The sequence below is a fragment of the Prunus dulcis genome, chromosome 1 (genome assembly GCF_902201215.1).
Source record: "Prunus dulcis chromosome 1, ALMONDv2, whole genome shotgun sequence".
NCBI classification, from domain to species: Eukaryota; Viridiplantae; Streptophyta; class Magnoliopsida; order Rosales; family Rosaceae; genus Prunus; species Prunus dulcis.
In genome coordinates, this window is record NC_047650.1 from 7,463,316 (window position 1) to 7,472,509 (window position 9,194).

Sequence of the window (9,194 nt, forward strand, 5' to 3'; positions counted from 1 at the left end):
GACCTCTTGGTGCAGTCCATGACGGCCGAAATCAACTACCGCCAACACCAAGATCCTAGCTTCGTTTGCCCAAAAAGATTAAAACTATGGAAGGATGAAATAAATAAAGACAGTGAGAAGAAAATGATGGAATTCTGGAATATATTTATCCAAGCAGAAAAAAGATCAAACGAACTGGAAGAGGAGTTGGCAACACACAAAGAGAAATTACATGATGAAGAATGTGTGGCTGCTACTATGATAATGGAATCTACAATTCAGCTTCACGAAATACAAAATTTGAAAAAGAGGATTACAAAATTGGATGGCAAGGAACCTCATATTGAGCCATAGACGAGTGCTAAGAAAATGAAGATTCAAGAAAAGTACAAGGCAGAAATTGAAAGCGTGTTCTCGGACCCAACAATCTTTGAAATAGAGCGGGATCTGCTTAGAACACAACTAGTTGAAGACAAAGAAGAAGACAAAGAAGAAGAAAAGAAAGAAGAAGACAGAGAAGAAATAAGAAGAGAAGAAGAAACAAAAAGAAAAAGAAGAAGAGAGGAAGCGTCAACAAGAGAAAGAAGAGAAGAAGCAAGATGCTCCAACACTTGATTTTCCTAAGAAAGCACTAGGATGGGGGAAAAGGAAGGTGTGGCAGAAAATTCCAAAAGAGGGCTAGGACAAAATTCAAGAATACTACTTAAGTACTCAACCTGGGTAATATCTCTTTTCCAAAAGAACAATTATTTCATCTTTTAATTACAATTAAACTAAAACTAATCTTGTGAATTTCATGTATTCAAATCCGCATTGATAACTTTTGGGCAAGACTCTTTGATGAGAAAGTGACAAACAGTGATATCAAAGATATTATATGGGACTTGGAATTGTCCCAAAACGTAAGTCTAAACTACTAAAACACATTACTTTGCAATTCTTATTTGTGCCTCGTATATTAACCATTAACAATTGCATTTTTCTCCAATGAATGTGAAACAGGTTATTGAGGTCTATATACAAATTGAGGAGGAGAAAATACAGCCCATGCAGACAGATAGTCCACAATATGTCTACATGGACTTGGGTAAGAATTATTTTCAAAATTCAAAATTAATTAAACAGACACTGCACTACAGTTTTCAAAAAATATATATTAACAAATTGCCATTCAATGCTTGCATCTTACATGCATATAGCCAGCCTGGCATAGGGCCATGTATGAACCCTTGCTAGAAAAACTAGGGAAATGCAATGTGCTTTTCTTCCCGATCATTTCAATCTCCGAGTTCCACTTTACCCTCCTCGCATTTCACAAACTAGAACAAAAGTGAAGACACTACAATCCACTCAGGTCATTGGGAGCAAGAAAACAAGAAATATTCATTGACATTGCTCATCACATTGTAAGTGGAATGAACCTATCTTAATTTCTCAGCACAAACACAAACACAAACTGCAATGCAGTTTTTGTATTATACCTACTGCCTAATTACAAACCAAAATTATAATATGCAATGCACTAATTACCCTTTCTTTTTCTTTTTTTTCTTCTTCTTTAAACAGGTTAATATTGTTGAAGAGAATCCATGAGACCTAAAGCACAAGTGTTCTTAGAAAGTAGAAAAATACCAAAACTTGTGAAGCAAAGGCAAGAGCCCCTTACACCTATACCCGAAGAGATGTCCCCAAATGAAGAACTCACTCTCAATTGGATTCTGCGGAGTCCATATTAGTTTCCATTTGAGGATGACATAGAATATGCTCAACAAAGTTCATCTTTGTAAGAATTGTTCATACGCAACTATTCATTATAGTTTGAAATGATTCAAAATCAAAAACTAAACTCATATTCATTTGTAGATCTCATATTCATTTGTAGATTGGATTGTGGCATGTTCATCATGTTCTACATGGATAAAATAGCACAAGGACAACCTATTCCAAAAAGTGTAGACAAGAATTTCATGAATGAATATCGAGCAAAATACATCACAAAACTTCGACACCACAGAAACTGTCTCATTAATCGTCTCTAGTGATTTGTCTTTTGTTAACACAAGACAATATGTATCTTAATTCTTCTGGATGTTTGAAAATATTTCTAGTTATGGGATATGAGAAAAGATTTGTTACACATCTAAACTGTCATATAATCTTAGAACATGATGCAACAAAAGGAAAAGGAAACAAGAAACTGCAGTGCAATTTCTTGTAAAAAAAAACTGCAACAAATAGAAACTACAGTACAGACATTGCATAATACACATTTTACAGAATAGGCTTCCATCCTATAAATAAATCAATGTAGAATCACTAGCCATGCTCTTAAGTCTAATAACACATTAACAATGACTACCACGGTAATCAACATAAAATAACTTATCAAATCTTCAACCTTCAGAAAGGCAATATAATACTTTCCACCAATTTTCAGCATGCAACAACTACAAACCATGAACTATCACCAGCAGTTCTAAGGGCCTTGGGCCCATTATATAATATACTCTTTTTGTACCATGACTAACCGAGCAAATAGCTAGGCTAGATCATCAATGTGCCATGCTATGAGAGGTCATCACCTTAGCCAAAGAAGCCTTACCACAAGTTACAAATCTAAGCAAAGCAAGGAGTCCCACATTGGAAGACTACAAGAGGTGAAGACTCCCCCTCAACTATAAGAAGAGACCACTCTCAACTTAGGAGGGGATCACTGAGCTAGGCTTCTCACTTGTTATCTTTATATTTGGGTCTAACCCCATGTACAAATATAAATACACATTATTATAATAATGAGAATATACTTCTCTGTGGACGTAGCCTATTCATTAAGGGTGAACCACGTATACCTCGTCTTCTTTATATTTATCGCTTGCCCAAATCCTTACACACATGCTGAAGGTCCTCACCTTCACCCATCATCCACCATTCCACCTCTATCTAAGTTGGCCCTTCCAAAAAAAGCATCAACATACTCAAACCTAAAATCAATCATTTATTTCGAAATGGATCTCAAACCTGTCATAGCCATATCCACTATTTCTTAAGATCCATTTAAGTGATAACTGAGAAATAAACAAGTATTTAATCTTGCTCGAGTTTAAATCGAGCTTCAGGCATACCAACATAATCAAAACTGAACCCAACATTAATAATAAATAGGATTCAAATCCAATAACCACATCAAAATCCATTCACATACTCAGAATCGGTCAAACCTTTTAAATATAGTTTATTTGGCAGCTGCACCTAGGTGAGACCACAGGCTACCTACGTACCCCTTGGTGAGGGATCAAGCAGCACGTAGTTCTTATTTTACAAATTGCATTTCAGATAACATACAATCATTTTCAGTAATACTAATAAGTTAATTCTGGAATTATCCTTTCCCTTTAATTTAAGTCACACTATACCAAACATAATCCTCTCTAAACATTTGTCTTTTGCCGACATAGTTTAACAATCCCATTTTCCTCTCCCTATTACTTTACTACACATGCGGAGAGTCCAACACCATGCATAGTAAAGTAACAGTAGCCTAAGTGTACGGATATTTTACCCTATGCCGGAAAAATCCAACGCCACGTGTGGCAAAGTAACCAGTGTCTCAACAAACACACATGCCAGATCTAACGCTACGTGTGGCCCAACCAAACCATGTTCCATGTGCGCAAACTGCTTTATCATACGCCAAAGCATCCAACGTCATGTGTGATAAGTTTATAACATAACCATATATGTCCACACACAGGATAATCCAATGCCACGTATGGGTACCATAACTAAGGGAGGGTACTTAGCATGGTGTAATCCCATATTCACATAACCAAACAATAAAGTACCCCATATTATATTAATTTCTTGCCCAGTTATTAAATCATAGAGTGAAAAACAATTCCTCGACACATATAATTCATATTCAAAATAATTAAGCCTAAAAAACTGAAATACCCATTCCCAAACAAATCATTTCCATCTAACCTATATATATATATATATATATAATACCACCCAATCCATATACTTCCTAGTTGAAAACCAAAATAAAATCATAATTAAGCAAACACCAAACCTGAGTAAAACATTTCGATTTTATTAATATTCAAAACAACACTCATATACTTAGGAATATACAATCTCTGAAAATCCCCTAAGACAAGATAATAAAATCCAAAACACCGTATCTTACACAAAGTCACCATAATCCTTTATAAATAATATTAATGGCACTGATAATAATAGTAATCATAATAATAATATTAACAAAATATAAACGGAAAGTCTCATGTCGCAAGATAAAAGCCGAGACCGAACCGATAGCCCGGTTTTCATAATCTCATATATTTATATATATATATATATATATAATATTCCAATCCTTAATTCAATTTTTCCCAAATATTTATTCACAGTATCGAAAATAAACTCTCAAGCATATATTCTAAAAAACCCCAAAAATAATTCAAATAGTAATCAAAACTTATTTACACTTAACTTCTATAAAATACTATATTCCATAATTAAAACAATAGACTTTCGTAAATAACCTGATACCACCCAATCCATATACTTTAATAATAATCATAATAATATTAATTAATGATAAATAATAACCTTTAGAGATCCCATATCCTCATTAACCCATATTAAATCAATTTCAATTCAAAACTCATTATGCAAGAAATTCCATATTAGAAGAATGAAGTACACTTAAAATCAAACATCCATTTATTTACTAATAATCATAGCCGAGACCCAAGACTCTCTTTCATAACCCATCAATCAAGTATCTCATACTCATCCATTCCATAACTTCAATTATCAAACTAATAATCAAAAAAATTCATACGATAATATAAAACAATCACAAAATCCCAACACAGTCAACATAACTCAAATAACATTCAAAGCCTCGTTACTAAGGTCGTTCTTGTACTTCTAAAAGAGTGAAACTACCTCGAAAAACTCATGGTCAACCGAGGGGTCAAACTGCCCAAACTTCGCCAAAGCAAGGTTATGGGACGACGAAGTTTTTTATTTCGTCGCCAATAATTTGTCAAATTTATTAACTAATTTACCAGAAAATATGTCCGAATGGCTACCAAAAGATTTGGTCGCTAGGGGAGGAATTGGCGACCAATCACAAGATTGGTTGCCTTTAAGCTTGAAAATTATTGGCGACTAAATTATGTTGTCTCTAAAATTGCTTGCGTTGTCTCTAAATTTGAGATGCCGCGAAAATATTTTGTGAGATACCGCCCAAATATTTCTTGAAACTTGGCGACCAATTTTTTTGGTCGCTGTTCCTGTAAAAAAGAATATAAAGTATTTAAACTGTGTCGTTTTCCTTATTTGACATGTTGGCAACCAAATAGCTTGGTGGCTGATTTTATGAGACTATAAATTAAAAAAATTTCCCTAACCTGTTACTTCCCCCAATTTACTTCCCTCGCATCCACTCTCTCCGCCGTCTTCCACACCACCGATGCCTTCAACTAAGTCCTCCACGAACGCTCGCAATGAAATCTTCCAACGATGCCGGCCAATCACTTATATACCCACTATCTCTTCATCCCCCTTCAGATTTCTCATGGCCCTTATTTCTCACTCTCTTTCCCAAAATCATCCTTCATCGATGCCAACCACTTGCTGCTACGACAACATATACTAGAGATTCTCTGCAATGTGCTCAGCCACAGACCAACTCTGATTCAAAGGTGCTTTTATTATTTTTTGTTTATTTAGCTATTTTTCCGTAATTATTTGATTTTGATTCTGTAAAAATAAAATTTAGTTGGTTTTTGTCTTAGTAACGATGTGGTCGACGACCCCTCAACCACTTCTCATCTGCTGTCTCTATGTTAGGTATGAAAACTTCTCTAAATATTTTGAGTTACGAGTTTGGAATCATGGAAATGTTAAGATTTACCTTTTTTTTTTTTTATTATTATGAAGATTTCTTGTGCTTGCGTTGCCTGGTGGTGTCTTGTAATTGATGCTTTGTTTCTATGCTGGATCTTGCAGTGATTCAGCATTTTTCAGATTTCTTTGTTAAGCCTTCATTCAAGAACTTAATTCTTAAGGTCTTTTTATATTTTATTTATGTAAACTGTGAGAAGAAATAAAAGAGAAGCAACCTTGATTGAGCACTGCCATTTGAGAATTTTCCATTATGGATAATTGTAGCTATTAAAGACTTGAAGGCCCCTTCAGACAACCAAGAGACCAACGCTAGGCTGTGAATCTATTGTTGTAGATGGTAGGTTTGAGCATCCTTTGTTTTCCCTCTCTTTATTAGAAATAAAAAATTGTGCCACCATTTTATTTCTTTCTTGTGCCTTTTAAAAATTCTTGTTTGGCTCATATTCTTTTGAAACTTAATTTTTAAAGACCCCTCATTATAATTTTTTTTTTCCTTCTCTTTTCATATATCGGAGGACTTCAATGAATTCACTTAAATTGATAAAGTCTCTAGTCTGCAAGAGATATTTGGTTATGTACTGTGAATGAGTATATGTTATTGATTTAATTTTGTATTCCCCTGTTTCCATTTTAAAAGATCTTTTTGCTAGTGTTTAAATTTCAACCGAGAAGAAGTGAGTATTCTAAAGGTTGCTGTTATACATTATACATATGTCCTTTGGGAAAGTTTTTCTAACATGACTAGGATTTTGAAGTTGGACATTTATGTTTTTTGCTTTCCTGCTTGTAGGAAAATGCCTAAGAAAAGAGTGGGTCTAACATGACTAGGATTTTGAAGTTGAACTTGCGTATCTGATTTTCAAACATCTGAGATGAAATTTTTCTCTCATTTTTGGCTAATGGAGATTGTGAATTGGCAATCAGGTTGAGGAGCTATTTAAAAACATACATTGCCTATTTGATTTGGATTTTCTATTTTTCTCTGGTTCGATGTAGCAGTAGCCATTTTGATTTGGCTAGAAGATTTAGCTATAAGGAATTGCTTTCTGCTTTTTGAAACCAAACCAAATTCTCATTTGAAGCAATAAGTTTCTAGGAATCTGTTATACACATGAACTTATTTGATGACTGCAAATACCTATATTAATTTCTTGGACCTTGATTTGGAAAAGGGGGTGAAGGAGAGTGACTTCTAAACTGATTTTTAAGAGTTATATTCATTAACGAAAAGAGGTATATCTCATTTTTGCTTAAAATTTTGTTCCCATTATCCAATTGAAACTGTTAGCTAAACAGTGTGTAGTTGAAGATAAACAAGGTTGATCTTTTTCTCTTTATTTCAGTGTAGTATGGTGCTCCTATTTTTGTGTTTGTAAATGTGCAAGATGAACTATAATAAGAAGAAGAATCTTGTTAGGCACTGAGGTCTTCCAGTTAAGGTTGTGATTGATTACAACATGATGGCAATCTAGTAATCACAGTGATGATTATAGTGATTTAGATTGATAAGGTAGTGTTTTGTGCTTTAACTTTCAAATGATATGCCATTGGCATTGCAGGTGGGTTAGAGTTCTTTCTTTCTAGGAAGTGCAATTAAGTCTTAAGGTGCTTGGGTATTGCAGCTTGTTTTCATTTTACCTTGCTGATGCCCCTTTGGTCCACATCATAATTTTTCTGTTTGAGAAATTAGATATATCATTGTCCTTGTGTTTTTATTAATTTTTAACACTAGAAAGAATTATATTTTAAATTAAAGCTGGTCCTAAATCAAAATACCTGCATAGCTCTGCCAAGGACTTCTGCACTATTGTTGTTATTGTTATTAGTTCACTAAATAGGTTGAATAGAATATGGGATGCTTCCTTTGTGAGAAAAAGCTCTGTAACCTCTATGTACTCATATAAGCATACCCACTCTTTTTCCCCAAAGATTTCTGATGGCTTGAGTTATTTTCCTCTCTCTGCCCCCAGACCATCTACCCTTCAGTTCGCTTTATCTTATAATGTGTTTAGAACAATGTCATTTAGGTGTCTTTAACTTTACCGGGGTAGTATCCTGTTTTTCCATGTCAGATTTATTTGAGGTGGAAGGATTTGGTTTGGGGTTTTGGACAGAGGACCATTTGAGGTAAGAACCTCTTCTTCCTATTACACTTGGTTCCATTTAAGGTGTGGATTATACTTTGGATTTTATGATTTATGTTTTCTAATGGGTTTGTGCCATGCATAATATTAGTCTTTACATTGGTTTTTCGTAACTGTTTTCCTTCTTTATTTGTGGTAATTGATGATTTGATTTCTGTTATTATCACAAAGGTATGCTTTGACAATCGATATTGAGAGCTATGAAAAATGAATTCAATTTTTTTAAGTTGGTTTATTGATGACCAGCAATCAGTTTTCTTATGTCGAACTCTTTTTTGATGGCTTATTTAGTTAAGATTGTGAATTTCAGCTTTGGTCTCTCTCTCTCTCTCTCTCTCTCTCTCTCTATATATATATATATATATATATATATTAATTTTAATTTTCTTGGTTTTGGCATCTTCTTGAGCATATTTCCTTATTTTGTTTCTTTTGTAAAGGAAGATGATGAGTTTGAGAAGGTCAAGCAAACAATTGGCAGTGTAATTCCACGATATTAGATCACAGCCCCTATCCCACGTGTTAAAAGATCATGACTACAAAACTTGAGGATACAAAAGGCATAGTATACATGTATTTTGTTTTGTTCAAAAGAGTGTACAAGCTTGGTAATAGTCTTAGAGTGGAGAAATAATGATTGCAGAACTTGGGTTTACCAAGGGCAAGAATATATGGAGCTTGGCCTCCAGTCTTTCAGTGGAATTTGGATATGTTATGTGTACTTGAATGGCTAGTACGCTTGTGTACTTTTGAATGAGAGAAATTTGTATTCATGTAATTTTCTATTGATCTATTGATCTAAATTTATTGTTTTTCGAAATTACAATATGTTAATGCACAAAAGGTTAATATTATCACAAAACATAATATAAATAAAATAATTAAAAACACAAAATATACATATTTTAGCGACCAACTGTGTGAGCTTTAGCGACCAAATCTGGTAGTCACCAAAAACTATCGGCGACCAACCAATCTATTGGTCGCCTAATCCTTCTTCAGTACACGGCAAATTTTGGTATTTTTGCGGGAACCTATCTTTATAGGCGACGAACTAATTATTAAAAGGCGACGAAAACAATTGGTCGCATAAAGGTTTTGGCGACGAAAATTTTTTTTCGTCGCCTTTTGTCACTTTTCAGCCACGAG

General features: G+C 34.1%; 1 long non-coding RNA gene across 2 annotated transcripts; it reads left to right on the forward strand.

Moving 5' to 3' along the window:
• The first annotated feature begins 5,409 nt into the window (after window positions 1-5,409).
• LOC117616683 lies at window positions 5,410-8,860 on the forward strand. 2 transcript variants are annotated; one of them, XR_004584167.1, is made up of 3 exons: window positions 5,410-5,696; window positions 5,790-5,844; window positions 8,486-8,860. It is a non-coding gene; the product is annotated as an uncharacterized LOC117616683 (long non-coding RNA). The 2 variants fall into 2 exon arrangements; XR_004584166.1 differs by having other exon boundaries at window positions 5,774-5,844; window positions 8,486-8,836.
• Window positions 8,861-9,194: the final 334 nt, after the last annotated feature.